The 13,569-nt window shown below is 39.2% G+C and overlaps 1 non-coding gene across 1 annotated transcript; it reads right to left on the minus strand.

Moving 5' to 3' along the window:
* Positions 1–7,243: 7,243 nt before the first annotated feature.
* Positions 7,244–7,362, minus strand: LOC126002178 (5S ribosomal RNA). The gene has a single exon (XR_007492949.1). It is a non-coding gene; the product is annotated as a 5S ribosomal RNA (ribosomal RNA).
* Positions 7,363–13,569: the final 6,207 nt, after the last annotated feature.

The raw sequence follows: 13,569 nt of genomic DNA on the forward strand, positions 1-13,569 counted from the left end.
TTGTTTGTCACTCATATGAAAGAAATTTCACAAAAAGCACCTGGACAATTCACTAGCTCAAGGAACATAAAATTATACAGTCCTCTTTGGCCAAGTGGTTGGGACAAAGGGTTTTCTGTGTGCAAAGACAACTTCAAATGGGTGCACTGTCTATAAAGGCACTCTGGAAGTATCTTTTGAGAACTTGATGCTCAGAATTGATCAGTCACAGAGGTGTCCTAGAAGAGTGTTAACTGAACACAGATTAGTGCTGCAGTATTGTTAGTAACTGCAATACCCTTGGGAACTTCAGTGAATGTTCTTCACAACTCCCATTAAATAAACCATTGCCTTTCTTCATGCAGTTATTATAAATACCACATATAAGTTGTAAATTAAAAACCCACAAGTTGTGAGATCACCTCAAGCACTGTATTTCTAAACCATATGCAGCAAGGTCTGAAGAAGCAGGGTAGCAGTGAAGAAATAATCAACCAAGCCAGTCAGGAAAGGATAATCATGGCGTCCCTGGCCTTTGTCTCGTGCTCTCTGCCTCAACTAAAAAGCCAGAACTTCTCCTTTTTTTATTAAAATCAATTCCCAATACCAGGAGGGGGGAGGGAAGTAATCTACGTGAGTTTTGACATACCAAAAGAGAGATTTACGGGAAAGACGAAGATGGGGAACACCTTTGTTTGGGATTGATGGCTGGGTGTCATTTTACAGTAAGTGATATCATTCCATATCAGTGAACTTTTTCTCTGCAACATTCATTTCTATTTCCATCTCTCACAGCTACCTACCTGAATTCTTTTCTTGTAAGGGTCTGAGAATCAAAAAAAAAAAAAAAAAAAAGAAAGTCAGTGCTGAGAATTAAAGACCACTTCTGCTAATGAAAAGCACAAAAGGGAGTTTATTTGGCTAGCCAAGTCTCATCCAGTTGGAGTCTTGACAAGGTCCCCAAGTCAAATCTTCAAACAGAATATTTAGTAATCACAAACATTAACAGAACAATCATTTTATTGTATAGATATCTTAATTCATCACTGATTTTTCTGGATCAACTTTGGTTGTCTAGGGATATTCTGATTCCAACCCTGGATGTCAAGGGATACTCTGATTCAAACTTTGGTTGTCAAGGGAGCCTAATCAGATAGAACATTCCAAGCTCACTCACCCCATAGTTCATCATTCCTGTAGGGTACCAACTTTGGTTTTCTTTCTAAGTTCACTTTCTCTGCCTTAAACTTTTAGCCTGTCTCAAGAACTATTTCACTGGTGGGGTAAGTGATTAAACCCAGGGTGCCTTGGTTTTTACATTTTTTTTATTTTTTACTTTTTTTGGGCCACAACCTAGCAGTCTTAGTGCTTGCTTCTGGTTCTGTGCTCAAGGATCATTTCTGGCAGTGATAATGGGATCATATGAGACACTGGGGACGGAACCTGGTTCAGACATGTGAAAGGCAAGTGCCCTACCCATGGAACTATTGCTCCATCCCTAATTTATTGCTCAGGTAATGTGAATTATCCTGGCTAGCTATGCCCTAAGGCTTGAAGGCAGGATACTACATCCACTGGCAGAATTGTGAGAGACAATTAATTATGTAAGAGTGAGTACTCATTTCCCAGCACCCTGTTTGTCAAAACAAGAAATGACTAGGACCAAAGTCATGAGTGGCTTCCAAGATTCCTTGAGTATGGGGGAAAAATGCTACTTTCAGGGGATAAAGTTTAGAAGCTACAAAGTCTGCAGCATATTTCCACTTACACTAACTTCAGCTTCCCTTTTCAAGTATCTGCAGAGCACATGAGTAAGATATAAGGAAGTTTTTTTTTTATCATTTCAGTTTTTTCCCATCATTTCAGTTTTTTCCCAAACAGTTATCAGAGAAAGTTGGGTGGATTAATAACAAGACTTCCTTGTCCCCTCAACAGATTGTATGTATGGGAAACAGAGAAATTATTAGAGCAAAATGATAAAATGGAGTTTTCAGTGGCTGCTATTGACGAAGGACTGATGCTTCCTGAGCAACTCCCAACTCCAACTCTCTAGAGATCACATCTGGCATGATTTTTGAATGTGGGATTGTAACCAGTTTAAGCATAGGCAAGTAATTTGAAGATTGAATCTACCATGACTGCAGTGAAGAGACAGGGAACAGCAGTACAACTGTGGGTGTGGGTGCAAGTGGGAAGAGACTCAAAAATTGATCACTTCATCAAGGAAGTGTCCTGAACCAGATCAGGGGCAATGCAAGATCAGTGTGGCTGCTCTACTTTGCTCCTTGGCCACTTTAAATTTCTTCTTGTCAGTGAGCAAAAAGTCATTGAAGTGCAAAGGATACAATAGGAAAGCAACACAGAACCCCTTCACACTTAGTGAATGAAGAAACTAGTCCTGAAGGTCCATTGCATAGCAGTCACCTATATAGCCTCTCTGATAAGAATTTTAGATGTTAAGGATGTTCAAAGAACTCAAAGGAACTATGGAAAAGACAGCCAATAAGATTCAAGAGGATGTGAGAATAGAAATGAGACCATTTGAAACAGAAATAACAAAAGAAAAACTTGGTAGGCAAAATGAAAAAAATCAAGGGAAAACCTTAGTAAATAGCTGCTGAGGACTGAATCAGTAAGCTGGAAGATGAGAAGCACAATAACTCCACACAACAAAAGCCATCTAAAAAGAATCAAAATAAATCTTAAAATAAATGAAGGAGATGAAAAGTACTTAAAATAACTGAACAGACAACAATGGAACTGTGAGATAGATTCAACAGAAACAACATAAGAATTATCAGGGTTCCAGAGCACCAAAAAGAACCCCTCTAAAGATTCAACAGCCAAAGACATCATTGCTGAGAAGTTCCCAGAGCTGAAAAATGCATGCACCCACATTCTGGATGCCCAAAGATCACCAATTAAAAAATACTCAAATAAAAGCATCTTAAAGTACATTCTAGTCACAATGATGAAATATATCTATGGAGATAATTGAAAGCATCAAGAGCAAAGAAGGAAATAACATACAAGGAAGCATCCTTAAAATTTACAAATTTACAAAATAACTAAAACAGCTCACCAGTCCTGAAGGCAAAAGTAGTATATAGTGAAAAACTCAATTAAATGAATACCTTGCTGAGAATAATTCACTCAGCCTGACTTACATTCAGGAGTGAAGTAAGGATATACATCTTCAAGGATAAACAGCAGCGTAGGAACTTTACAGACTTAAAACTAAACTTGAAAGAACTCCAAAACACACCAAACTTCTACAAAAAGATGACAATAATTTCTCAATATCAGTAGGCTAAATGCATCAGTTAAGAGATAGCATGGAGGTAAGGCGTTTGCCTTTCATGCAGGAGGTCATCGGTTCGAATCCCGGCGTCCCATATGGTTCCCCGTGCCTGCCAGGAGCAATTTCTGAGCCTGGAGCCAGGAATAACCCCTAAGCACTGCCGGGCGTGACCCAAAAACCAAAAAAAAAAAAAAAAAAAAAGAGACACAAAGTGTCAAAATAGATAATAAAATAGAGCCCAAAATTTTGCTGCTTGAAAAAAACATTTGAATAGTCAGAGCAAATACTGACTCAAAGATAAAGGTTGTAAGACAATTCTTCAAGCAAAAAAAAAAAAAAAATCCCTAAAAAAAGGCTGGGGTGGCCATACTAATATTAAACACCATAGATGTCAGGCTTAAAAAGGTTATGAAACAAAGAGTGTCATTATTTAATAACAGGTAATATGTATATCAGGAAGAAATAATACTCATAAACATACATACAACTAGAATCACATTTAGCACCTGAAAATTAAACAGCTCACTGCTGAATTGAACAACAAGGGGTCGGAGTCAAATAAAAAAAATCAAAAGGTTTCTGAAATTAAATCAGAAAGAAGGCATAAATTATCAGAATATGTGGGACACAGATAAAGCAGTATTAAGAGGAAAATTTATATCTTTGCAAACATTCATCAGGAAGAAAGAAAAGGCCTATATAAACAACCTAAATGCACAGCTTTAAAACATTGAAAAGGAACAACAAAAATGAGCAGTATGTAGGCAAAAGGAAATAATAAAACTTAGAGCAGAAATTATTAAAGTGGACACTCAAAAAATCAAAAAGATCAAAGAAAGCAAGAGTTGGTTCTTTAAAAATAAAAACAAGATCAATAAATCATTAGCAATACTCACAAAGAAAGGGAGAGGGAGAAACTTAACAAACAGAATCAGAAATGTAAAGGAAGATGTCACTACAGATAATACAGAAATATAAAAGATAATCAGATACCTTTGAAAATGGTATCTGAAAATGCCACAAAATGAGAGAAGTTGGAAGAAATGGGTAAGTTTTTGAACTTCTGGGGCCGGGCGGTGGCGCTGGAGGTAAGGTGCCTGCTTTGCCTGCGCTAGCCTAGGATGGACCGCGGTTCGATCCCCCGGCGTCCCATATGGTCCCCCAAGAAGCCAGGAGCAACTTCTGAGCGCATAGCCAGGAGTAACCCCTGAGCGTCACAGGGTGTGGCCCAAAAACCAAAAAAAAAAAAAAAAAAAAAAAAGTTTTTGAACTTCTACAACCTCCCAAGGTTGAACCAAGATGATCTGGAATACCTGAATAGAACTTTAACTATTGAGGAAACTGAAACGATGATCAAAAAGCTACTCCAAAACAAAAGCCTAGGTCCAGATGGACTTACTAGTGAATTCTTCAGACCTTTAATGATAACCTACTGCTCTTCTTCTTTTTTTTTTTTTTTTTTTTTTGGTTTTTGGGCCACACCCCGCAGTGCTCAGAGGTTACTCCTGGCTATCTGCTCAGAAATAGCTCCTGGCAAGCACAGGGGACCATATGGGACACCGGGATTCGAACCAACCACCTTTGGTCCTGGATTGGCTGCTTGCAAGGCAAACACCGCTGTGCTATCTCTCTGGGCCCTACTGCTCTTCTTCTAAAGAAACTGTGGTACATCTACACATTGGAGTACTATGCAGCTGTTATGAAAATTTAGTCATAAAATTTGTCTATACATAAATGAATATGGAGATTATGCTGAATTAAATTAGTCAGAGGAACAGGCATAGAATAATCTCACTTATTTTGGGGATATAAGAAAGAAAGATATGTATGGTAATAATACACAGAGATAATAGAGGTGAGGACCAGTACAGGGTAGTAAGCTTGACAGAAATAATGGATCAATGCAGTTAGGGTAGAGAAAGACCACCATGACAATGAAAGAAGGAATTGATTACTGGACAAAAACGGGGTGCTAAAAGGGAATAACTTAATATGCACGATCCATATCCCTTCATTAACAGTAGTGCAAAGCACAGTGTTAAAAATGGAAGATTAGGGGCTGGAGTGATAGCATAGTGGTAGGGCGTTTGCCTTGTATGCAGAAGGATGGTGGTTCAAATCCAGGGATCCCATATGGTCCCCCGAACCTGCCAGGAGTGATTTCTGAGCGCTGCTGGGTGTGACCTAAAGATAAAAAAAAAAGGCTGGAGCTGTGGCAGTAGGGCATTTGCCTTACACATGCTAACCTAGGACAAACCGCAGTTTGATCCCCAAGCATCCCATAAGGTACCCCAAGTCAGTATAGCCAGGAGTAACCCCTGATCGTCATCAGGTGTGGCCCCAAAACAAACCAAAACAAAAATAAATAAATAGGCCAGTGTGGTGGCGCTAGTGGTAAGGCATCTGCCTTGCCCTCACTAGCCTAGGACTGACTGCAATTTGACCCCCGGTGTCCCATGTGGTTCCCCAAGCCAGGAGCGATTTATGAGTGCATAGCCAGGAGTAACCCCTGAGTGTCACAGGGTGTGGCCCCAAAATTAATAAAAATAAAAATAAAAATGGGAGATTAAAAGAAAAAGAGAGAGGGAATAAGATAGAAGTAAACTATTCATGGACAGTGGAGGGAAGACTGAAGATATTGATGGCAGGAAATGTGAACTGGTGAAGGGTGGAGTACATTGTATGGCTGAAACTCAAACATAATACATTTTGTATTATGTGCTTAAATAAAGTGATTATTATTAAAAAAGATATAGTGATGTAGCACATGATTAATTCAATTGCAGGAATGTTGACTTTATGAGAGCCAGCTACAGACAAAACTCAGCAACAAAAATCTGACCTCAGTTTCCATAGAAATCTGTCTCCTTAACAATAGGGGAAGAGCTGTGGCAGGTGCTGTAAAATTTGAAACAAAAGACAGGAGAAACTGGAGTATCTTTAGAATTTCACAAAGAGAAGGGAATGAGATGGGAATTCCCACAATAGCCTACCCAGAGCACAGATTACAGGGGAGGTTAGGGATGATTTCCAGATTATTGAATGGTTTCACTTAGGTTCTCACTGCTTCTGGTCTAGCAATGTTTAATCTTGCCAGGAAACAGTTTTTGCAAGCATGTTTCAATGGTAAAGTTTAGGTGGGAGATTTTTTAAAATATTTTTATTTAAACATCTTGATTACAAATGATCGTGATTAGGTTTCAGTCATGTAAAGAACACCCCCATCTCCAGTGCAACATTCCCACCACCAATGTCCCAAATCTCCTTCCATCCCACCCCGCCACCTGTACTCTAGACAGGTTTTCCAGTTCCCTCATTCATTCTTTTTTTTTTAAATATATTTTTTAAGTAACATGATCGTATTTGGGTTACAGTCATAACCAGAACACCCCCCTTCACCAGTATAGCATTACCCCCTTCCCCCTTCCCATCCCTTGCCTGTATTCAAGACAGGCATTCTACTACAATTGTTTTTAAGTTCAGTAAATTGTATTTTTTTTCCTTAAAGAATAAAAGTAAAAAAAAGTAAAGGTGTGATAGTAGCAAGAACTGTTGTTTGCATAGGTCCAAAAAAATGGGGGAAAATGGAAAAAAATCCTTGACCTGATTACTAAAAAGGCCTCACCTCAGTTTATTGGCATAAGATAGACTCTGGGTTCCAGGCAAACCAGACCATCCAACTCCAGTCATTCAGGTGGGAGATTTTTTATGTTAAGTATGATAAAGCTATGGTTCACCTCTGCTAGAGGAAGTGTTGGAGGGGTGTCAATGGAGATGTAGAACAAAATCTAGGGATCATCATGCATGAACAATGTGAAATGCAGATGGCAAAATGATGAGTTGAGGTACCACAGATAAATTGCGATAGAGAACTTTCCTTCTTATGGTTCCTAGAGCAATGTTTGGCATGTTTTCAGACTCAGGGCAGATATCTTTATTAATTTTATTTTATTTTACTTTTTAAGCCTACAGCACCCAGTATTCCCAGGCAGTCTCCCATCCAAGTACTAACCAGGCCCAACCCTGCTTAGCTTCTGAGATCAGACGAGATTGGGCGCATTCAGGGTGGTATGGCTGTAGACAGACATCTTTATTAAAGGCCTATGGTTGATGCTACAGAGCTTTCTAGGTTCAGGTAAGATTGATCAATTCAGTTCCTAAAGAGTCTGGGTTTTGATAAGCTCCATAGGGGCATTATCTAAAGGGTTCACAAGAGGAAGTCTGTGGGAGGTTGGAAATTCAAGTGGTTAGTGAGAAATTTTTACTAGAACTTAAATTTTCAAGTTACTCTGTTAGCTTTCATCTGGGACATGCACTTTTGTGAGAGATTTAATTCCAGTGTAATGTCTGCACAGCAATTTTAGAGCAAAAGAATGGATACTGAGAACAGTATTGTGAAGGAGCCGAACTACTCTGGCAAGGCCAAAAAGAAATGATTCTGTACAACAAAAACTTATTTCTTACCCTCTTTGTTCTCTAGGGCACTCTTATCTATGACATTGCTCATTCAGGAATGTAGATTAATGGGAATCTTACATTTTACATATGTAGTTTTCTTAGGGAAAGGAGTGTGTGAGGCAAGTGGCTGGTTTGAGGATGACAAAAGCTCAGGCACAAGTACTGCTGTTTGCAAGTACAGGTTTCCTGCAGGTAAAAGGAAGTGGGTAGGGTTGATCAGTTAGCCACCCTCCAGCTGTGACTTATGATTCTTTAGAGATATAGAAACCATCTCTGAATAAGAACTGTCATCGTTCTTGCTCAATGGTGAACAATTGGGAATACCCAATATCTAATGATGATAGAGCTAAAAAAATTTACTTAGTGTAATAGTGTACAGTGAATTATAGATCATGTGTTTACCCTGAAGGAAGTAAGAAAATCATAATATAACATTGTAATTAAAATAGTCTGGTAGCTAAATTGAATATTCAATGTTTTATTTTTGAAAAAACAGACAAGGAGGAAATACAGAATTATTAACATTAGTTATTTCTGCTCAAGAAAATCAATGAATATCCTTTATTATTCTTCATCTTTTTTGCATTTCCTAGGTCACAGGGAGCTTGGGCCCAAAAAGGAGGGGTCATTGTTCTCACCTTTCTAATCACAGTGCAGTTGATCACCATTTTTATTTAAAATTTATTAAAATAGATATTTTATTTAATTATTTTTATTTAAACAGCTGTATGGCATCCTGAAGCCTGGCATCCTGCTCCCTGCATTGTGTTTCTGGGCTCTGAACGTATATTCCTAGGAGGAGTTTTCTGGATCAGATGGGAGTTCATTTTCTAGTTTCTTGAGGAATATTCATATGGTTTTCCCAAAAGGCTTGACCAGTCAACATTCCCACCAGCAGTGAATGAGAGTCCCTTTAACTGTGCATCCAGACCAGCTCTGGTTGTTCTTGTTCTTTGTGATGTGTACCAGTCTCTCTGGTATGAGATGATATCTCATTGTTGTTTTGATTTGAGTCTCGCTGATGATTAATAATTTAGAGCATTTTTTTTTTGTGGTTTTTGGGTCACACCCGGCAGTGCTCAGGGGTTTTTCCTGGCTCCATGCTCAGAAATTGCTCCTGGCAGGCACGGGGGACCATATGGGACGCCGGGATTCGAACCGATGACCTTCTGCATGAAAGGTAAACGCCTTACCTCCATGCTATCTCTCTGGCCCCGATTTAGAGCATTTTTATATGTCTTTTGTCCATCTGTATTTCTTCTTTGAGAACATGAACCAGGTGCTGAAAATAAAGTGATATATATGATACCCCCTCTATTGCAAACCATAATGTCTGAGTGTCTGAAAGGAAAAAAAAAGGAAGAGAGAGAAAGAGTGAGATAGAGAAAAGAGGGAGAAAGAAGAGAGAAATAAGAGAGAGAAATAAAATAAAATAAAATAAAATAAAATAGCGTGGCTTTATTTGTTATGTTTTAGAGAGAAAAAGAGAAAGAGAAAGAGGATAAATGTCTTTTCCAGAGGCAAGGGGAGGAAGGGAATTGGGGACATGGTGTGTGTGTGTGTGTGTGTGTGTGTGCGCACGTGTGAAGAGTGTTTTACATTGTATGATTGAAATTCAATCATGAGCAATTTTGTAGCTGTGAAAATAAAACCCACCCAATTGTATTATGAATAACCTTGGGGCTTAAGTATAGTAATTAAAAAATATTGGTTGTCAAAAAAATAGAAAGAAAGAAAAAGAAAAAGAAAAGATTGTTTCCTTCACATGCTGCAAACAGGAGCGAAGGTATAGAGGATTAAATTGTGAGGATATAATATTGGGCTGAGATCCTGGGGTTGTTGATTCCGGTCTACCTAACCCAAGGTGCCAGACTTCTGCTCTCTGCTTTCACTCTCTGGGGATCTTCCATAGGAAACCCAGAGAGGTTTCCAGATACAAGGTTTAGGGTTGGCAACAGGAGCTTTGGGATAACTTCCAGCTTTTATGCTGCTCAAAGAGGCCCTGGAGAAGACAGAGCCTCACAGGACCTGTAAATAATACAGGGTGGGGTTTATGCAGGGCGACATAGACAGGCTAGGTTCTCCTCCAGAGATAAAACACTAGAGCAAGGACAATTTACAAGGCTAATTCAGTGCACAAAAGGGACAGAAATAAAAGTTATGTCTAGGTCATTATTAGTGACATTTCCAAGCATCATTCTTCTTCTTCAGGATTCTTGGAATCTTCCTTTCTTTGTGTCTGATAGTTCATCCCCATTCTTAGTAGGCCACCTGGTCCAGGAATACAAGCATTCTGTTCGGTGGAGGTCTGTGCCCCACTAGAGCTTGCTTTGGCTGTATCGCCATTCTGCTGGGCATGTGTTGGCCAAGGCTCAAACAGGAACTGTTTTCAGTCTCCTGCCAAATTAGATGATGGCAAATCTTCAAGCCTCAGACAACAGATTAAAAGAGAATGGAAGGATCAAGGTTCTTTTTGACAGTTACAAACTTGAGACATAAATAGCAATATTAACCATGTTTTACTAAGCATTTACCTTAAATCAGCACTTTCTTTAATGTTTCAGAAACCTGCATTTTGCTAAGAAGGGCAGAGATCAGGAAGCCTGAATGGCTATGGGAGCTCTGAAATGTCAGTGGTCTTCCCCCTCTTAGCCTCTGCCAACTCTGCTGTGCCTTGGGGAGATCCATCATGGGAGATTTCTCCCTTCTTCCTATCAGAATATTGCTGTCCTTCACTCACCTCACAGGTCATAAGAGTTGGTGGGAAACAAAGGGTTTTACTTCAGTGCCAGAATACCTCTATAAAGCTCCTTTAAGTAAGATGGAGGAACTAGTTTCATCTCCTGCCTGTCCTACTGAAGTACTGCTACAAAATAGTGAAGATAGAATAATAGAGGCATAAGCAGCAGCCGGTGAGAGTAAAACAACAAATTAGGTCAGTGCTGAGATATTCTGAAAAATGAAATTCCACTGTCAGCACTTAAAATACTCTAAAAATAATTGGAAAACAAAAGAATCCAGCTGCTCCAGCAGACAGGGACAGAAGTCCAGGTGAGTCACTGAATTCATCAAAATCCTTGATTGTTGTTGAGGAGGCCTTAAATGCATACTTTATATGATGGCATTAGAAACTGAGGAAAAGAAATGCTATTTAAAGGAGAACTGATTCAAAGTATAAAAAATTCACAAAAATGAAGTTGAGGAACTAAAGAGCATAATAACAATCCACAACAACAGCATTCTGAATCCCAAGAACTGTATCTGCAAACTTGAGTACAAATACACATCAACAATAATGAAGAAGGGCCCGGAGAGATAGCACAGTGGCATTTGCCTTGCAAGCAGCCGATGCAGGACCAAAGGTGGTTGGTTTGAATCCTGATGTCCCATATGGTCCCCCGTGCCTGCCAGGAGCTATTTCTGAGCAGACAGCCAGGAGTAACTCCTGAGCATCGCTGGGTGTGACCCAGAAACCAAAAAGAGAAAAAACAATAATGAAGAAAAGAGACAGAAAAAACACATAACCTACTGTTTTAGTGGGTGGAGTGATAGTACAGTGAGGAGGGCACTTGATTTTCATGCAGATGATCTGGGTTGGGTCCCTGGAACTATATATAAATGATTTGAGTCTGTTGGTGATTTCAGAGTACAGAACCAGGAGTAATCCCTGAGTACCACTGGTATGTACTAAAAAAAAAAAAAAAAAAAAAAAAAGAAAGGCATTTGACTTAAAAATTAGGAATTAAGCTTCTAGGGGCTGGAGAGATAGCACAGCGGTGTTTGCCTTGCAAGCAGCCGGTCCAGGACCTAACGTGGTTGGTTCGAATCCCGGTGTCCCATATGGTCCCCCGTGCCTGCCAGGAGCTGTTTCTGAGCAGATAGCCAGGAGTAACCCCTGAGCAATGCTGGGTGTGCCCCCCCCCCCCGCAAAAAAAAAGTCCTGTCCAAGGAATTAAGCTTCTACATCACCCAGAAATTTCACTATTTGGTATCTATCCCAATGGCCCAGTAGCTCTATTCAGAAAAGATGTTTGTGCTCCTATGTTTATTGCAGCACTATTCACAAAAGGTAAAATATGTAAACAACCCAAGTTTCTATAGACAGAAGCATGATGAAGAAACTGCTATTTTACACGATAGTATGCTCCTTATATATAAGTTGAAATCATGCAATTTTATGTTACATTGCTTAATCTGGAGAGTGAGTGCTCTAGAAAGAGGCTGAGTAAAGTTAGTTAGAAGGAGAGATACATATACAGAAGGAGTACATCTCATGTGGGTGATATAGAAAAACATAGTAGGGGAATAAGGAATGCCCAAAGGAAACAGAAATTGAGATCTAAGTCTCTAGAAGAAATTTTACCAAAAGGGTAGAGAACAAGGGAAGAATTAAAGTGGATGCTCAGGGACAGTGGTGGAGCAAAGTGGACACTTATGAAAGGTGTGTACTGGAATATTGTGCTATAAAACCCTTTCATTAATAGTTTTGTAAACTGTGGTGCCTAAAATGAAAATAAATAAAATGAACCTTGCAATCTGGGCAGATGGGGGATGAGGCTCAATTATTAAGACCATTTTTTAAATGTATGAGGTTCTGGGCTTGGTTTCTGTCATTAAAATGAGTTAACAAATGAATAAAGAAATACAAACAAAACTAAGAATGGAGCTACCATAACACCTGGTGATCCTTCTGATTGGTCTCTACTCACAGATGCCAACATATTCAGTTGAAAAGAACTATGCACACTTACACTTATTGCAGCACTTAGTACAATTGCCAGATTATGGAAATAACTCATTGTCTAAGATAGTTGAGTGGACAAAGAGATTGTTATATACACATAATGGAATACTATGCAGACACAAAGACTGTTGTAATCCTGTAATTATCTGCAATTTAGTTGGAACTGGAGGTTCTTATGTTAAGTAAGTCAGAAGGACTTAACACACGATTTCTCACTAATCTGTGATATATAGAAAAACCTGTCTAAGGAATAATGATGAATAAAAGACTGGCTATAGATTATAGATAAAATTCCAGGGAAGGATAGAAATGGAGGGGATAAACCTGAAGTAGAGATATGGTAATAACACAAGGGCAAGGGTCAGGGACCTTGGACCTCCAGTGGTGTAGAAATGCGGTATCTGTATATATCTAAACCACTAAATCCAACACTACTGTAAGCATGGGACCCACATTTCAACAATTAAACTTAAAAATGTATCTATCAAGGAGTCAGAGTTGGGTGGGAGGGATCTGGGGTAGTGACGAAGGGATTGGAACACAGGATGGTTGGAGCATAGTTTGCCTAAACACATATCACAAAGTAAAACACTATGTCCAAATTTATAAAAATTTATAAAAAGACCCTAGTCTTTTATTAAGCTTTATTCTCTCTTTCTAGGCATATACCAAGAATAGGGCATAATGATCAGCAGAGGTTAGTGGTCATGGCCATGTTTTCCCATGGAAAAGAAGATCTAGCATTATTCTGTGGAATTTTCAGAAATAATTTACCTAAGTGGTCTTCTGGTCTGTATGTGAAGGGGCAACAGAGCTGCAGGGTGATAAGGGACCTTATGCTGCCTCAGAAAGCAGTAACTGCATGGAATCTTGATGTTTGCAGCAAGTCTGTATGATGCTTGAGATTCAGTATCTTTTTTACTTTCTCAGTGTTGCAGATTTGAGACTTACAGCTTTTACAATGGGAACTAATGGGATCTGCACGTTAGTTCTGGGAGAGAGAGGCAAGTGTTGGCTGCCTGATAATCCATAGGCTCAGGGCTGGAGAGATAGCATGGAGGTAAGCCGTTTGCCTTTCATGCAGAAG

This window comes from Suncus etruscus, chromosome 2 (genome assembly GCF_024139225.1).
Source record: "Suncus etruscus isolate mSunEtr1 chromosome 2, mSunEtr1.pri.cur, whole genome shotgun sequence".
NCBI classification, from domain to species: Eukaryota; Metazoa; Chordata; class Mammalia; order Eulipotyphla; family Soricidae; genus Suncus; species Suncus etruscus.